The sequence below is a fragment of the Chrysemys picta genome, unplaced genomic scaffold, assembly GCF_011386835.1.
Source record: "Chrysemys picta bellii isolate R12L10 unplaced genomic scaffold, ASM1138683v2 scaf435, whole genome shotgun sequence".
Taxonomy (NCBI): domain Eukaryota; kingdom Metazoa; phylum Chordata; order Testudines; family Emydidae; genus Chrysemys; species Chrysemys picta.
The window spans coordinates 6,196-24,659 of NW_027053142.1; the positions used below are offsets into that span (position 1 = coordinate 6,196).

At 56.3% G+C, this 18,464-nt stretch overlaps 1 long non-coding RNA gene across 1 annotated transcript; it reads right to left on the bottom strand.

Annotated features, from left to right (window-relative positions):
- Positions 1–14,295: 14,295 nt before the first annotated feature.
- Positions 14,296–16,438, bottom strand: LOC135978766 (uncharacterized). The gene is made up of 2 exons (XR_010596132.1): positions 16,193–16,438; positions 14,296–15,023 (listed from the first exon to the last, which is right to left on the bottom strand). It is a non-coding gene; the product is annotated as an uncharacterized LOC135978766 (long non-coding RNA).
- Between the last annotated feature and the right edge of the window lie 2,026 nt (positions 16,439–18,464).

An 18,464-nucleotide genomic window follows, 5' to 3' on the forward strand; every position in this document is an offset into this window, starting at 1 on the left:
GGAAGGGCATGAAAGGGGTTGGGTCAAGGGCATTTGGTTTTGTGCAAGTAGAATGTTGACAACCCTACTTAAGGACCTTTGAAAAGCAGCCTCCTTTGCACCGCTCCTGATACCAGGGGCCAAGGCGCCCCCGGACATGAGAACCACAATAGGCCAGAGCAAAACGCTGCGTTAGAAATCGGAGCTCAGGCTGCCAAGCGAACGATAGCTGACAGACAGGAGATGTGGGAATTAAGGTTGTGCCTTCAGCCAGCAACTGGTGTTCATCCGTTTGCACCACACACACACCTGTAGGCAGGGCCACTAGTTCCTTGTCTGTCTGCCTGTTTAGCGTCTCTCGGTCCTTACTGTGCCCATCACCGTGGTGTCCGAGTGGCAAACCAAGGGTTTGACGTGTGCATATGAAACTGCCTGACTGGAAGGACGTGGTTTGGTGTGGATCAGTGACTGCTGGGGCGATTGGTAGTAGAAGGCTCTGAGGGCCTGGCTCATTCCGACCTGGCTCATTCCAATGGCTTCTACAGCTGAGAGCAGCCCAGTCTCCTGCCTGGGTCCGACGCAAACCAGGAAGTACAGGACCACGTTTAATAAGAGCAGCTCAAAAGATCATTTTCGCTGAGCCCAGCGCTGCACAGATTTCCAGCTTAGGTTTGCATTTTCAGCAAAAGTTCTTCTTGATTATTTTCTCCCAACCCCTTTGTGCCTCCATAATAGCCAGCCACCCCGTCAGTCGCATTCTGGGGCGCTCCAGGGACAGCGTATGTGCGTGTATGTGTACGTCTGTATATATATGTATCTATACATGTGCGTATGTGTGTACGTGTATGTGCACATGAGTGTGTGCACATGTGAGTGTGCATGTGTATGTGTGTACATGTACCCCAGTCAGATGTATACATCTGGATTTCCTTTGAAAGAATTTTCAAATTGAGCTGATCAAGTGCAATGGCAAAGCACCCAATTCCTCTGCCCCCCAACTGCCTTCGCTGCTTTAATGTACAACCTGCTCTGCTGACACCTCTGACTCCTGAAAGCCCTAACGCTCCCGGGGAGCAGGCCGTGCCCTGCCCTGCCCTGGCTGCCCCGGGTGTTACCTCGGAGGGAATCGTTCCAGATTCCAATGGGTGGCAGGTCCAGGGAAGAGCCTTATCTGGGGGAGGCTGTACCAGACCCGCCCGACCCAGGCAGGCTCCCAGGTACTCTCTGCTCGGGGCTGATAAGGCTCCTTAGCAGTTTCTCTCCAAACAAATTCCAGTTCAAGACACCTGAGAGCTCCACAGCAGGGCAGCATCCCCAGAGCGCAGCAGGGCGGGGGTTAGGGGGAGCAGTCGGTAGCAGCACCTTCCCCTCGTACGGCAGGAGCGAGAAGTGCCAGCCTCTCTGCACAGAGCAGCAGCGTTCAGCCTGGGCCAGACGTGCTGCGGTGATGGGTAAGAGTGGGCTCGGAGAGCCAGAGGGTCTGTGGGGCAGCGCTGGGCCATTCTGCTCCGCACTAGGGCCGGGTGGGCGTGTTCAGCTGGGATTGGAACCCACCAGCACTTGTGGGTGTGAATGTGGGGCTGGAACGCAACATGGGGCGCTCCTACCTCGCCCGGGGGCAACTGGGGGGAAGGGCAGAGAGACACCTGGGCTGAGACCCCAGCTCCAGGGAGACAGTCACCCCGGCCCAGCTGGGTTAAATTGCCCAGCTGTGTGACAGCCCCCCCCATCCCCGAGGGGTTCCCCCCCCCCGGTATGTCACAGCAGGGTAATGTGCGTACTGAACAGCAGGGGTTGCCAGAGAATGGCTGGGAGAGGCCTTTGGGGATGGAGGAAGCAGCACTAAGGTACATGCCAACCTCCCTACAGAGGAGGGGCCGTGCCCCGCAGGTGTGGGGCAGGGAGCTGGGACACTGCGCGGTGGGTCATTGTCTGGCCCAGGCCCTTCCTAGCCAGAGGCCGAGGCCGAGGCATTTCCTTCAGGTCACCTTCCGCTGCAGCTGGGCCACGGGCCCCCATAGCCACTAGCCCAGCCAGGGATCCCAAGTGAGGATTGTCACGGCTGGCTCCTCCCTGCCGCCAGCAGCTCTTCACTGCCAGGGAATTCCTGAAATCCTGTGTGCCCCTCCCCCACCCACCTCCTGGGGCTGTGAGTGCCCCCCCCCCCGGACAGCCCCTCCCCCGAGCTCTGAGTGCCCCTGGCCAGTCCATCCCCTCAGCCCCCCCACTTCCTGGGGCTCTGAGTGCCCTCAGCCTGTCCCCCTCCCACACCCCGGGGCTGAGTGACCTTGGCCAACCCCTGTCCCTTCAGGAGGAACTCCCAGTACCCACCCAGCCCCCACACCTCAGGGTTCCCCTCCCTGCGGCTCTGTGGCCATCCCCCAACCAGGGCCGGCTTTAGGCCAATTCAACCCCTGAATCAGGCCCCGGGCCCAAGCCCTGGTACGGTGTACCGGCAAGAGCCGGTGCGCTGTACCAGGGTGGCCCGGCTTCCCCAGGGAGCAATTAAAAGGACCTAGGGCTCCCAGCAGGGGCCGGAGCCCCAGGCCCTTTAAATTGCTACCAGACCCCCACTGCTGGAGCCCTGGGGTAGGGCTGCAGGGCTCTGGGGGCTATTTAAAAAGTCCGGGGCTCCCGCTGCCTCTACCGCCCCGGCCCTTTAAATAGCTGCTGGAGCCCCGCTGCTTCCCCAGGGCTCCCGCGGCTATTTAAAGGGCCGGGGCGGTAGAAGCAGGGGAGCCCTGGGCCCTTTAAATAGCCCCCAGAGCCCTGGGATAGCGGGGGACTCGGGGGCTATTTAAAGGGCCAGGGCTCCAGCTGCCTCTGCTGCACCCCGTCCCCGCACCAGTCCCACACCCCCTGCCCTGGCCGCAGCCAGCTCCGTCTCCAGCCAGCCCTGCAACCCCTGTCCGCAGCCAGCCCCTGCTGCACCCCTGCCCTACCTCCAGCCCCGCCCCCCCTGTTCTGCCCGCACCAGCCCCGCCCCCCTGCCCTGCCTGCAGCCAGCCCTGCACCCCCTGCCCACAGCCAGCCTCTGCCGCACCCCCTGCCCTGTCTCCAGGCAACCCTTTCCGCACCCCGCTGCCGTCCTGCCCAAAGCCAGCCAGCCCCACACACCCCTGTCTCCAGCCAGCCCCGCACCCCTTGCCCTGCCTGCAGCCAGACCCTACCTCCAGTGAGCCCCTGCCCTGCCTCCAGCCAGCCCCATGTCCACTGGTGCCCTGCAGTTCCCGGGGCAGTAACCCTGCACACCTGCTTCAATGAGGGGGGCAGGGAGCAGCTGGGCCCCACACATGTGCACACCACTAGGGTGACCAGACAGCAAGTGTGAAAAATCGGGACAGGGGGTGGGGGATAATAGGATCCTATTAGAAAAAGACCCCAAAATCGGGACTGTCCCTATAAAATCAGGACATCTGGTCACCCTAGCACACCCCCAGGGAGTAGCGGGGACCCACACACGTGAAACGGAGCTCATTAATAACCAATCAACAGCATATATGATGCAACGTACATAATATATAATTTTATTATTTATATAGTTATGGAAAGTAAATAATACATGGAAGAAATGAAAGGCTTTTTTTTACCTTATTTTTTTTTGTTAGTCATCCCTGCCGGGGCCCTGCCAAAAATGTTTGAATTGGGCCCCGCCCTTCCTAAAGCCGGCCCTGCTGGAGAGAACAGGAGGATTCAGTCAGCAGGGGCTGCCGATCCGTCCCATTCACCAGGGCTGCCATCCTGCGGCTTCAGCATTAGTGGCTGGGGTGACTTGGGGAAAGGTCTCAACCTCCCACATCCCACTTCACTGCTGCCAGAATCCCTCCTGCCCCCGCCCGCTACAGTCCCCTCCCTACCCAACCTGGGTGGGGCTGGAGGAGAGGGGTCTGAGAACTTGAGCTGTGGATTGGAGGTGGAACAGCTGTCAGGGGTACTGAGAGGGAGGTGGCAGGAGCTCCCCGTACAAGGAGGGGGGTTGCCACTGGAGGTCACTAGGAAGGACAACAAGACTCCATCCTGGGGGTCAGGAGGGGGAATCCATCCCTCAGAGGTGGGCAGGGGCTGGGTGGAAATGCTGCTGGTTCCAGGGGCCGTTAATCCCCCCTGATTCCTCGGAGGCATCTGAGTCTCAGACAGGTTCTCGTTCCCTTGCAGCAGGAGGACGTCACGGCCAATGTGATGCGCCAGCTCCGTATCATGCGGCACTTGCGCCAGGTGCCCGAGGCGCTGCAGGGCCTGTGCCTCTGAGGCCACCAGCAACTCCTGCTCCCTGCTGCAGGTACTGCTCTGGCTCTCTGTAAATGGGGAGCTAGTGGAAGGGGAAATGGAGCCCCCTGGCACTCACAGAAAGCTGATTACAGAATGAGCCCGAACTGAGAGGCACCATATCCGCCCCCCTAAAGAGCCAGACTTCAGTGGTGATACAGCCCAGCTGGGGTAGCAACAGGATTGAGAACGAGGTAGGAAGTTCAGAGCAGCAAGGAAAGCCTGGAGGGGAACTTGAGAAGAGAGGTTGGAAAAGTGCAGCAAAGAGAAAGGTGCAGACCTAGATATTGGGTCCAGGGCCCTGAGCTGCTATCAATGTCAGGGTGGGACTGGGTTCCCCTACCGGCCCCAGAGGAGGCGGCGTACACGCACCTGGAGAGGGTTCCCAAGCCCAGCAAGGGGGCTACAGGCTGAGCAAGTGTCCCAGCGATGGCAGAAGGACTTCTGTCTGTGGAAAGACCTCTTTGGACTTTTAGTGTGAGGCAAGCTGGGCCCCAGAAGGGTGGACTAAAGGTGGTGACCTGGCCGGCGTTACCAGGCAGAGAATCTGCCGTGGTGCTGGAGCGACCATGGATGGGGGACGCTAGCCCAGCGAGAGGGCTGTGATGCCATGCCTGGCCGCCGGAGGGCACCTAACGATGAGTGGATTCATTTATGATTGGCATAGTTGGCAGGATTGAGTTCCCCCTGTGATCCGTGAGGGAAGTCTTGGTTGCTGAAGGAATCATAGAATATCAGGGTTGGAAGGAACCTCCGGAGGTCATCTAGTCCAACCCCCTGCTCAAAGCAGGACCAATCCCCAGACAGTTTTTTGCCCTGAACCCTAAATGGCCCCCTCAAGGATTGAGTTCACAACCCCGGGTTTAGCAGGCCAATGCTCAAACCACTGAGCTATTCCTCCCCCAAGCAAGTGTATCAAGGGACCAAGCTGGTCGCTGGATTTCCCACTTCAGTTCCAGGGACTGGCTAAGCAGCCAAAGCAGATCTAGGGGTTTCTGCAGCAGCTCCTAGAAAACCAACAGACGCAGAAGGAAGTGCAGGTGGAGCTACAGACGCAGCAGCAGCAATACCTGTGAGAGATCCTGCAAAGGGAAATCAACCCAGGGTCTGCTATGCCCATGGACAAAAAGAGCAGAGAAGGAGAGCATGCCTGGGCTGTGCTGAGGAGGTTAGCCCAGGGAGAAGGGCATGAGAAAGTGTACAAGCGTGGCCTAATGCCAAGATGGGAGCAAGAGTTCTTTGTTTTGGGGGCAGAGAAGCAGGCCATATCAAAAGACACGGCCTGCTTAGGAAATTGCTGAGTGGCTGAACGAGGGGCCAGGGCCCTAAGAAGTTAGAAAGAAAGGAGAAGGTGTCCTCTGACACAAACCCCCATGAGGCAGGTAAGGTGGAGGTGGCTGGGGTGGCCATGGACCTTGCAGACCCTCCACCAACACACCCTGTCAGGTGCTGCAGGGAGATGAAGGACGAAATGATTGGCCCAGAGATGAAGCAGACTGGAGGAGGGACAAACACAAGGGTGGAGCAGTCCATGGTGGGTTCTCAGACCCTGACCGAAAAGGTTTTGGCATATGCAGCAGCAGTAGCAAAAAGGCAACAGAAGACGCTAAAGGCTTCAGAAGAGGCTCTGCAAGCAGCTGTTCATGAGACTGAGTGGCTGCAGGAAGAGCGTCGGGATACTGCAGAAGAGAAGGTTTGCCCCGAGCGAGCTGGCAGTGGAGCTGCAGACACTGCAGACACTGCGCACAGGCTGTACAAGCGCGCAGCCGGTGACAGCGATGAGATGAGGAGGGATGAAGCTTGGAGAAGAATAGAACTTGCCCCCGCGTGGGCCAGGTTCTAAGGAGGAGGGTATATAACGGGGGCCTTGGCCTGTGGGCTATAAAGCCTGGAGCTAGGCCAAATGGATTACAGAGTGAGCTCCAGCTGAGGGGAAACCGCTACAAAGGTACAGGAGCAGGCCTAGCTGTTCGGTACAGGGCCTTGGGGCAGAACCTAGAATCCAGGGTAGGACTGGTTCTCCCACGGTCTCTAAGGAAGGGGATGTACAGGGCCATAGAAAGGGCTACCAAGGCCAGCAAGGGCAGGCCGAGCCAAAGTCAGGCTGAGGAAAAGCCCCCAAGGGACAGAGGATCTTGTTTCAGTTCAAGACATTTTTTGACTTTTCGTTTGGGATGAGTGCGACCCAGGAAGGAGTGGACTAAAAGATGGTCGCCTGGCCGAAGGGCTGAGTTCCCAGCCAAAAACCTGCTGGCGAGCATGCTAGCCCAAGTTGCAGTGGGGGAGGTCCAGGTTGGATATCAGCAAAAACTATTTCACTAGGAGGGTGGTGAAACACTGGAATGCGTTACCTAGGGAGGTGGTGGAGTCTCCTTCCTTGGAGGTTTTTAAGGCCCGGCTTGACAAAGCCCTGGCTGGGATGATTTAGCTGGGAATTGGTCCTGCTTTGAGCAGGGGGTTGGACTAGATGACCTCTTGAGGTCCCTTCCAACTCTGATATTCTATGATTCTATGATTCTATGATACGGAGCTGGCGCATCACATTGGCCGTGACGTCCTCCTGCTGCAAGGGAACGAGAACCTGTCTGAGACTCAGACGACTCCGAGGAATCAGGGGGGATTAACGGCCCTTGGAACCAGCAGCATTTCCACCCAGCCCCTGCCCACCTCTGAGGGATGGATTCCCCCTCCTAACCCCCAGGATGGAGTCTTGTTGTCCTTTCTAGTGACCTCCAGTGGCAACCCCCCTCCTTGTACGGGGAGCTCCTGCCACTTCCCCCTCAGTGCCCCTGACAGCTGTTCCACTTCCAATCCACAGCTCAAGTTCTCAGACCCCTCTCCTCCAGCCCCACCCAGGTTGGGTAGGGAGGGGACTGTAGCGGGGCGGGCAGGAGGGATTCTGGCAGCAGTGAAGTGGGATGTGGGGAGGTTGAGACCTTTCCCCAAGTCACCCCCATCCCATTTCCCTTTCCCCAGCCACTAATGCTGAAGCCGCAGGATGGCAGCCCCGGTGAATGGGACGGATCGGCAGCCCCTGCTGACTAGGGTTACCATACGTCCGGTTTTTCCCGGACATGTCCTGCTTTTCGGCAATCAAACCCCCGTCCGGGGGGAATTGCCGAAAAGCCAAACATGTCTGGGAAAATGTCGGCCGGGCACTTCCCCTCCCGCGGCTGCTCTGCTCCGCTCCTCCCCTCTCAGACTTTAAGAGCCGAGCTGCCCGAGCCAGCGCTACTGGCTTCGGGCAGCCGCCCCTGCCTCCGGGCCCCGAGCCACGGGCCAGGCACTTCTCCTCCCCAGCTCCAGCTGAGCTGCTGCGCTCCTCCCCTCTCAGACTTTAAGGTTCCAGCTGCGCTGGGGAAGCGCCGGCCGGGGGCGCAGGGTCTGGGGGCTGCCCGGCAAACCGTGAAGCCGGTAGCACTGGGGCAGCCCTTTCCCCATGGCTGGGAGTGGGAGGGAGGAGGGAGCGGAGTTAGGGCGGGGAAGGAGCGGAGTTGGGGCAAGGCTAAGGGTGGGGAAATGGGCGGGGCCAGGGCCCGTGGAGGGTCCTCTTTTTTTATTTATTAGACATGGTAACCCTACTGCTGACTGAATCCTCCTGTTCTCTCCAGAACGGGTCCAGCCTTGCCAGCAGCAGGACAAGCGTCCCCTGCCCATGTGCCTCAGCCCTGCCTGGTCAGACGCCATCACCCGTCAGTCCTTGGCCTCCCAGGCTGCCAGTGATGGGAGCAACTCTGGGTGGTGGCTCGGGTGACACAGACACCAGACCACTAGGAATTGGGTGCGGCCCTGTGGGACAGGAGAGTCTCACAGAGGGCACTTGGGGGACTCTCCTGCCCTTCCCAAGAGCGATAGCACCCTGTCCTAAGAACATAAGTCTGGGATGAGGCAAAGCTTGTCGTTAATTAGCCTGGCTAAAGAGCTGGGTGGAGCTGCTCCGCGGACAAGCTGGCTCGCTCCTGCTCATGGAGGTGAATTCATCTCCCTTCCCAGGAGCACCTGCTCTCCCTTTCATTCCCCACCAGGCTCCTTGTGCCAGGCCAGCGAATGGCCACAGGATGGGAATGAGGCCTGGGTCCCGCCCCAATCTCCTGAGTCTAATGCAGCTGCTCACTTTGTCCCCCATCAGCTGCTAGGTTTCCCCCAGGAGGGAGTAGGTGACAGGGAGAGAGACACACACACATTTGTCCTTCTGGTTGCAGGGCTTGTGTCCTTCCAATCCCATTGGTGGCTGCACAGTGGGCAGAGTCCTCGCTGCGTGCCCGGCCCAACAGAATTGCAGGGCGTGGTGTGGAACACAGAAAGAGATAGAGAGACTCATCCTCCAGCTGGGGTCAGTCTGAGAGAAATTGGCTGGGGTCCCAGTCTCACTCTTCTAGCGGGTGCCATTTCCCAGCTGGGTTCCTTACCCCTCTGGTGCAGCAGCAGCTGGTAGAGCCGGTAAACTCCCTCCCAGGCCTGCCGGCTGATGTCCTTGGCTGGGTCACTGACGGACAGAGCTAGCTGTGCCATGTGGTGACCCATCCTGGGGAATTCCGCTGAGTTCTAATGAACGGGAGAGGGAGAGGGGACTCCATCAGCATTTTCCTGTCAGCTCCCAGTCCCCCCCGGGCCAGGACTCTCCTTCCCCTAAGCCCCTCTGCAGGAGATGCTAGAGGATAGGAGCTAGAGCCAGACCCTTAATTTCCTCTGCTCCCAAGGAAGCCTGGAGCACAGGGCTGTGGGCAGGGCCCTCCATGAGGACTTGCTTTCTGCTGCTCCAGGATGACAGGGAGGCATGAACCTGGAGCACAGCCCCCTTAAAAGCCCAGAGTCACCACTTAACTAGGATAAGAAGAACTTGACTCAACCCAGGCTCACTCTCTGCTCTGACTCTGCCTCCCCAAGAGGAACACTCCTAACCCACAGCCCCTGCAGTAGCAGATCCTACAGTCCGTCGGAGCCAGCCCACCTACCCCTGGAGTCAGGAAGCTGGGGTCAGAGGTCACTTACGTCAAACTCAGGGAGGGTGATGGTGGATCTGAGCAGGGCCGTGCTGCTCTTAACGGCCCTGGCTCACTCTCGCGGCCCCCTGGACACGATCCAGTAGTTAATGTGCTGTGGGGAAAGGAGGCATTGCAGTGACTGCCCTGACCAAGGATGCCCACTGGGGGCCCAGCTAGGAGGACAGACTGGAAAATGGATCTGAGACTGAAGGTAAAATTGCCCCCATCCCTCTCATCGGGCTCACCTCCAAGATGTACTGGAGCCTGTCGGTGTCTGGGGACTCTGCCAGCAGGTTCCCCAGCATGGCGTCCAGGAGGTCTGGCAAGACCCTAGGCAGATCCTGAAAGCAAGGGAGAGGCATGGGTCAGAGTTAGGGAAACTGGGGCTACATCTGCCACAGGATGGGAAGTGGGGTCTCTGGGAAGCACTGGTGAGACCCCAAACACATATCCTGGCCTCTCTCATTCACATCCCACTGCAGGCAATTAGCAAGGATTCATGGCAGGATGACAGCTGGCTCATCTATCCATGACTTTAGCATGATCTACCTGCACTTGGGCGGTCTTCTTCTCCATGCCCAGGGTGAAGACGGCGTGCAGGGCAGCTCAGAGGAGGTGGGTCTCCAGCTCTGGCTCCAGGGCAGGCGTCATGGTGCTGGCAAGAGAGAGGAGCCGGTATTAGACTGTGCAGTGCGGGGATGGGACTGGCACCAACACGCAGGTGAAACTGCAGTGAAATAGGCACAGGCTGGCAAGAAGGGAAACTGAGGCACCGAGCCAGGGAATGACAGGGCCAAGGTTTCTCAGACAGACAGTGGCAGGGCAGGAATAGCACCTGTTCCCTGGACCCTGCTGCCCCTCTGTATCTGATCCTGGGAGTGAGCCTCTCCCCAAAGCCAACTCCTTCAGGAGCCCATAGCAAAGAGACCCCCCCAGACTGTCCTGGACTCCCTGAGAGGTGCCTCCCCCGAACTGGAGCACCAAGGACCAAAGTGGCAGCATCTAGTGTCAGTGGGGTTCATGTGGCTCAGGCCAGACCCCTGGGCTGGGGACCCACCCCCATAGCACTGATCAAGGGCCTGGGCCCAGGGTGTTCACAGCCCCGCCCTCACCTCTCCCTGAGCCCAGCCTGACTCCTCACCTGGAACAAAGCTGCAGCGCCCATCGGCCTCGCTGCTGCCCGAGTCCCAGGCACTGCTGCTGTCCCATGGGGAGCGGGCCGAGCTGCTGGTGGTGGGACAGGGATCCTCCACCTCCTGCCCTGGGGAGGCTGAAAGGCTCTCACTGACGGGGCAGGGCGATGCCTCCTGCTGGGAATCAGGGCTGGGCTCCTGGGGCCGCTGCTGCCCACACAACATGCCCCAGAGTCACCCTGCCCGGCTCCCCTCCTGCGCTGGGTCCTGCCTGCCCAGCCGCATCCTGGCCCAGCTCCATTTCGACCTGGCCTCTCCAACCTCGGCGCCTGCGCTGGGAGCGGGTTTTCTCCGCCAGAAGGCTGGGCACTTCCACCTCCTGGCCTGGCCGGGAGCTCCTTCCCCGCCAGTGGGGACGGAGGAGCCGCTCTGCTCCTGGGGAAGATGGCAGCTGCTTCCCTCAGGCTCTGGGGCCACCTGCAGAGCCTTCTTCCTGAACCTCCTCAGGAGCCTGGCCATCCTGGAACCGAGCGGGGAGCGGGCATGAGTCTGGGGTCAAGGCAGCCTCTCACTAACCAGCCTGTTTGGTCCCTCCCCATCCCTGCCCCAGCCAGAGCAGCTCCTCCTCCCCCTCAGGGGTGCACGTAATGCAATCTACACGCACTGGCAGGAGTTCATTGCATGATCTGCTTCCTGCTGTTTGGTTCTGGGCTGTTGGAGTATGGGCTTGCAACCATCTGTGCACACATATTATACTAATTGCTTCTAGACCACATCTCCCTAGTTTGTTTGTGAGAAGGTCCTTATTAACACCAAGATGGATCACATCTACTGTTTACCCACCTCCACTAGGCCCATAACCCTGCCAAAGAAGGAGCTAGGATTGGTTTGGAATGATTTGTTCTTGATAAGTCCATGCTCACTAGTCCTAAGAACCAAATTGTCCTGTAGGTGCTGACAAACTGATTGTTTAATAAGGAGTTCCAGTATCTTTCCAGGTATGTTAATGGATGGGAAGATGTTCTTTTTCAGGGATCTCTGACGAGAACTGGGACACAGCACTTAGTTTGTTGAGGCCATAAAACGGAGACAGGCACCTCTTTTCTTCTCCCAGCACCCCAGATACCTAAAAGGGTGGGACTCACATCCCTCAATGAGCTTTAAAAAAGACAATGGTTACAATGTGGCCTCGACCATTTCTGGTTTCTGCAGACTAGATGTTTTAGCAAAGTTTAGAATTCCTTGGTGCTCAACACCGTGAAACTCCCCTTTCTCCTTCACAAAGGGCTTTAACGCCCCTTATCTCACCCAGGCTCTCGACTGCCCAAAGTTGGAGAATTGTCCCTGTTCCCACTGCAGAGCACCCCCCACGACACACACACAGAGTCCTCCTGGTGGTGGGAGGGGAACAGAGGAAAGGAAAGAAGATGTAAGAGATGAAGAGAAAGGAGGGAGGGATGGAGGAAAAGGTAAAACAAAAAGGACAAACCCTAATGTCCCCAGTGATTCTAAGGGACAAAATCCCAGATGGGGAATAAAATTCGACCACCTTAAGCTAGTGTTTTCCATGCCTAGAATTCAGCTGGCGCCAGATGGATCAGACTGAACAGGTTCCAAACCTCTCGGAGGCTCTTACCTTCTAAACAGGAACGCCTGTTTTCTAGTAAAATCAGGAAAAAGAAAAGAGAAAACTCAAAAGAGGTTCCTCCTGGCACTCATGTACGTGAACCTAAATACTCTCCAGTCCTCAAAGAGAGACCTCGAGAAGGAGACTTGCTGAAGCAAAGCTACAGGGGACTCTGAGGTTTCCCTGGCCCTGCGCCCCTGTCCTGCCTGGCTGATGTCAGCATCTCTCTGTGAGGTCACCACCTCCCCAGCACCTTTGACCAATAGGCTGAGTTCCTGCAAAAGGCGTTTGTGATGTCACTGCCACACCCACTCCTCCCCTGCAGTGCTAATGTCCTGCCACAGGGCAGACACTTTGGAGGTTTGAGCTACACAAAGAGGAGACACTTAGATCTCAAAAATTAGATGAGATGTTTCAGTCTGAGCTAAGTAGTTGCTGCTCTTAACAATTGCAACATAATAAAAAATAAAATAGACTATTTCATCCATTCTATTATGTCATAATCTGATCTGAGTAAACACGATAGGACACCTCATCTTATGCACTGCTCCTAGTGACACTCTCCAATAGATCCCCATCCTCCACCGGCCGGGAGGTAGGTAGGGGCGGATTGTTATCCCTACTTGAAAGAGGGAGAAACTAAGGCTGAGAAAGGAGAATTGACTTGTCTTAGGTCACACAGCCAGTCCGTGGCAGAGTTGGAAATAGGACCCAAGAGCCCTGATTTTCAAACTAACCATCGGATCTTGAATTTCAGACATTGAATGACCTGAATAAAGTGCTCTCAAGTGAGTTCCAGACCAGCAAGAGTTCATAGTAATTATTCAGCAAGTATTTTAGGAGAACTGGAATGGTAGAGAAAATAATGAACTGCAGAGAAGCAGCAAAATTTGTCGAACATATGACTGGTTATGACTATTTACTTGGTCTTAAAAGAAAACAACAGGGACCTGAGTCTCCTCCCTGTCAATAACCCCCTGCTCAGCCAATCAGGGTAGAGACCGAGGGGCGGGAGGATGAGGGTTCTCACCAGAGAGCCCAAAGGATGGCCCAGGTCACCGCTGGGGATCACTGTCTGAGCACTATTTCAGCCCCACATTTTTCGGTGGACCTCCCACAATGGGAGTTGTAGAGCACCCCCCACGACACACACACACCCCTCCTGGTGGTGGGAGGGGAACAGGGAAAGGACAAAAGAAGTAAGAGATGAAGAGAAAGGAGGGAGGGATGGAGGAAAAGGTAAAAGAAAAAGGACAAACCTTGATGTCCCCAGAGATTCTAAGGGACAAAATCCCAGGTGGGGAATCAAATTTGGCCACCTTAAGCTAGTGTTTTCCATGCCTAAAATTCAGCTGGCGCCAGATGCAGCAGACTGAACAGGTTCCAAACCTCTCGGAGGCTCTTACCTTCTAAACAGGGACGTCAGTTTTCTAGTGAAATCAGGAAAAAGAAAGGAGAAAACTCAAAAGAGGTTCCTCCTGGTGGTCACATACATGAACCCAAATACTCTCTCAGACCTCAAAGAGAGATCTCGAGAAGGAGACTTGCTGAAGCAAAGCCACAGGGGTTTCTGAGGTTTCCCTGGCCCTGCGCCCCTGTCCTGCCTGGCTGATGTCAGCATCTCTCTGTGAGGTCACCACCTCCCGAGCACCTTTGACCAATAGGCTGAAGTCCTGCAAAAGGCCTTTGTGATGTCACTGCCACACCCACCCCTCCCCTGCAATGCTAATGTCCAGCCACAGGGCAGACACTTTGGAGGTTTGAGCTACTCCCTGTGGATCACCCCACTCAATGAGTGTTCATTCTAGGAAGCAAGCCGGCTAGACAGTAAAACAGCAGAGGCTGCTCCCAATGCTACACTCGGTTTCTCAGAAATGAGTAGACTTTATGGCCAGAAGAGACAGTTAGAGCATCTAATCTGACCCCCTGCATATGACAGGCCTCCTGTCTACCACAATAGCTACTTTTGGGGCAAACACATTCCGGAAAGGCATCTAGTCTTTATTAATGACATCAAGAGATGGAGAATCCACGACTTTCCTTGGTAGCTTCTTCCTGTGTTCAATCATCCTCGCTGTTGAATATTTGTGCCTTATTTGTCATAGGAATTTGTCTCTTTTCACCTTCCAGCCATTGGGTCTTGTTCTGCCTTTCTCTGCTAGACTAGAGAGCCCTTTAATACCCAGTATTTTCTCTCCATTAAGGCACTTCAACACTTCAATGAAGTCCCCTTCAATCTTCTTTTGATAAGCAAAACAGGTTGACCTCTTTCAATAGCTCACTAGAAGGCATTTTTCTCCAGCCCTCAGAATATTTGGTGGCTCTTTGCTGCCCAGCTCCAATTTCTAGGACCATCTTTTTCAAAGGAGGACACCAACACTGGAGGCACTATTCCAATAGCAGTCTCACTGCTGCTGGGTCACATCCCTATCCTACTCACGGCTCTGCTCCTTCGTCTAATGATGGCTTTAGCCCTGTTCACCACAGCATCGCACTGGGAGCTCATGTTGAGTGGCTTCTCCACTCTGGCCCCTAAATCCTTTTCAGAGTCACTGCTTTCCTGGATACACGTCCCCATTCTGGAGGTGTGGCCGGCGTGCCTTGTTGCCACTTATAGGACCTTGCATTGGGCTCTGCTCAAATTTGTTTTCTTTGAATGGGTCCAGCTGGCCGAATGAGCCAGATCGCTCTGTATCACTGCCCTCTCCCCATCAGGAATTACCACTCTGCCTGTATTTTGTCACCCCCCAATCTTATCCGCAGTGATTGTATGTTTTCTCTCAATTCATTGATAACAATTATTTTAAAAAAATTAGTCCTTGAGAGCTTCTTCAGACCCTTAGTACCCAGGACCTGCTCCCCACATCACAGTGAGAAATGCTGTCCAGCCCTGCTGGTACATAGGGGATAAGCACAGAACAAACGTACCTTTAGGAGCTGTGTTGTCCATAGGCTCTGTGGGGGTCAGCAGATTACAAACGCACGACAGACCTGTAGTGTAGACAGGTCCCAACTGTGTCTCGGTTTCCCACCCTGTAAAATGGGGAGAACAAACAAAACCTTGATTAGTTCCATTTGATAGCTGGGGAAACCGAGGCACCCAGCGGTGCAGAGACTCACTCATGGTCCCAAAGCCAGGAATAGAAAACAGCAGATCTGATAGCCAGGCCTGGGACCTAACCCTGGTTTTCCTGGCCTTGCTGTTCTAAGTTTAGTCACAGCCGCCATGTCTTTTCCCCCGTGTCCCTTAACCCCACGTCACTGCAGAAGAGAGATTTTCTGGTAGCCAGCTGGCTCTCCTGCATGTGGATGTCGTTCCAAAAGACGTGCTCTGGCTCAGTCCCATGCTATGGTTGGCTGAAGGAACCACTTGGTGACATTCTAGGCCCTGAGTTATACAGGAGGGGCGACTAGATGCACATAATGGTCCTTTCTGACCTGAACCTCTATCAATCGCTACATTTTCTGCTGCTAGGAAGAGAACTCTGGACCTATTTTCTCTCATTCACTTTCAGTCGGAATAATTTCAATCCAGGCCAAAGGATTTCCTCTTCCATTGTGTCTTCAGCACCTTTACGAGCAACCAGTTACTGTTACCACAGGTTACCAGTTTCAACCTGTCCCAGGGTGAGATGGCCAGGAAAGGGGTTGGAGCTCAACTGCACCTGGTCCAGGTGATGCAGCTCCCTAGGGAGAAGGGAATAAGTGTGGGGGTCACGTGACAAGACGCAGCCTGTGACTAGGACCCAGGCCTGCTGAGAGATAGAAGGGCAGCCTGTGCTCAGCCAGGAGAGAGACCCCAAGGGAAGCAGGCATGGGAGGGGCTTGGAGAGTCCTTCAAAGGTCAGGGACAAGCTGGGAAGGGGCCAGGCTGAGCACTAAGGACAAGGCCCTAGGAGGGAAAGACAGGGCAGTTTAGGAGATGGGGCAGATAGTCCAGTTGGTTTCGGCTCCCAGGACCAGACACCCAGAGGTGAAGGTGATTGTCGGGGCTTCTGTCCTTCTTCCCCAGTGTAGATTTGATAGTGGAGAAGACTGATGCCGTAAGGGGGAAGTGAGTTACCCCAAGGTCACCCAGTGAGTTTATATCACGAATGCATACTGGGAAGGATCGAATAGAAACATGGATTTTCCAGTCTCTTCTTTCTCGGAGTCCCCAGGGCTAAGGTAAAACCCCTGCTGCCCCTCCCCATTCTGCTCACCTCCAAGATGTGCTGGAGTTTGTCTGTGCTGGGGGGTGCTGTCAGCAGGATCGAGAGCTCATCATCCATGTTCTCTGGGCAGGCCTTGCTCAGAGCCTGCCAGCGGAGGGAGACCAGGGGTCAGGAGCCTGCATTAGCACCGGTGTGCCATTGACCAGGAGCTGGCTGAGGTAAGCGCCGCCTGACCGGAGCTCGCACCCAGAAACCCTGCCCCAGGTCGGAACCCCCTCCCACACCCAAATTCCCTCCCAGACCTCACACCCCCACCTGCACCCCAATCCCCTACCCCAGCCCTGAGCCCCCTCCCGCACCCAAACTCCCTCCCAGAGTCCGCACCCCAACCCTCTGCCCCAGCCCGGATCCCCCTCTGGCATCCCAAACCCCTAATTTCCAGCCCAATCCCAGAGCCCGCATCCCCACCGGAGCCCTCACCCCTCCCTGCACTCCAACCCCCAGCCCCAGCCCAGTGAAAGTGAGTGAGGGTGTGAGAGCGAGCGACTGAGGGAGGTGGGCTGGGCTGGAGTGAGTGGGGGTGGGGCCTTGGGGAAGGGCATGAAAGGGGTTGGGTCAAGGGCATTTGGTTTTGTGCAAGTAGAATGTTGACAACCCTACTTAAGGACCTTTGAAAAGCAGCCTCCTTTGCACCGCTCCTGATACCAGGGGCCAAGGCGCCCCCGGACATGAGAACCACAATAGGCCAGAGCAAAACGCTGCGTTAGAAATCGGAGCTCAGGCTGCCAAGCGAACGATAGCTGACAGACAGGAGATGTGGGAATTAAGGTTGTGCCTTCAGCCAGCAACTGGTGTTCATCCGTTTGCACCACACACACACCTGTAGGCAGGGCCACTAGTTCCTTGTCTGTCTGCCTGTTTAGCGTCTCTCGGTCCTTACTGTGCCCATCACCGTGGTGTCTGAGTGGCAAACCAAGGGTTTGACGTGTGCATATGAAACTGCCTGACTGGAAGGACGTGGTTTGGTGTGGATCAGTGACTGCTGGGGCGATTGGTGGTAGAAGGCTCTGAGGGCCTGGCTCATTCCGACCTGGCTCATTCCAATGGCTTCTACAGCTGAGAGCAGCCCAGTCTCCTGCCTGGGTCCGACGCAAACCAGGAAGTACAGGACCACGTTTAATAAGAGCAGCTCAAAAGATCATTTTCGCTGAGCCCAGCGCTGCACAGATTTCCAGCTTAGGTTTGCATTTTCAGCAAAAGTTCTTCTTGATTATTTTCTCCCAACCCCTTTGTGCCTCCATAATAGCCAGCCACCCCGTCAGTCGCATTCTGGGGCGCTCCAGGGACAGCGTATGTGCGTGTATGTGTACGTCTGTATATATATGTATCTATACATGTGCGTATGTGTGTACGTGTATGTGCACATGAGTGTGTGCACATGTGAGTGTGCATGTGTATGTGTGTACATGTACCCCAGTCAGATGTATACATCTGGATTTCCTTTGAAAGAATTTTCAAATTGAGCTGATCAAGTGCAATGGCAAAGCACCCAATTCCTCTGCCCCCCAACTGCCTTCGCTGCTTTAACGTACAACCTGCTCTGCTGACACCTCTGACTCCTGAAAGCCCTAACGCTCCCGGGGAGCAGGCCGTGCCCTGCCCTGCCCTGGCTGCCCCGGGTGTTACCTCGGAGGGAATCGTTCCAGATTCCAATGGGTGGCAGGTCCAGGGAAGAGCCTTATCTGGGGGAGGCTGTACCAGACCCGCCCGACCCAGGCAGGCTCCCAGGTACTCTCTGCTCGGGGCTGATAAGGCTCCTTAGCAGTTTCTCTCCAAACAAATTCCAGTTCAAGACACCTGAGAGCTCCACAGCAGGGCAGCATCCCCAGAGCGCAGCAGGGCGGGGGTTACGGGGAGCAGTCGGTAGCAGCACCTTCCCCTCGTACGGCAGGAGCGAGAAGTGCCAGCCTCTCTGCACAGAGCAGCAGCGTTCAGCCTGGGCCAGACGTGCTGCGGTGATGGGTAAGAGTGGGCTCGGAGAGCCAGAGGGTCTGTGGGGCAGCGCTGGGCCATTCTGCTCCGCACTAGGGCCGGGTGGGCGTGTTCAGCTGGGATTGGAACCCACCAGCACTTGTGGGTGTGAATGTGGGGCTGGAACGCAACATGGGGCGCTCCTACCTCGCCCGGGGGCAACTGGGGGGAAGGGCAGAGAGACACCTGGGCTGAGACCCCAGCTCCAGGGAGACAGTCACCCCGGCCCAGCTGGGTTAAATTGCCCAGCTGTGTGACAGCCCCCCCCATCCCCGAGGGGTTCCCCCCC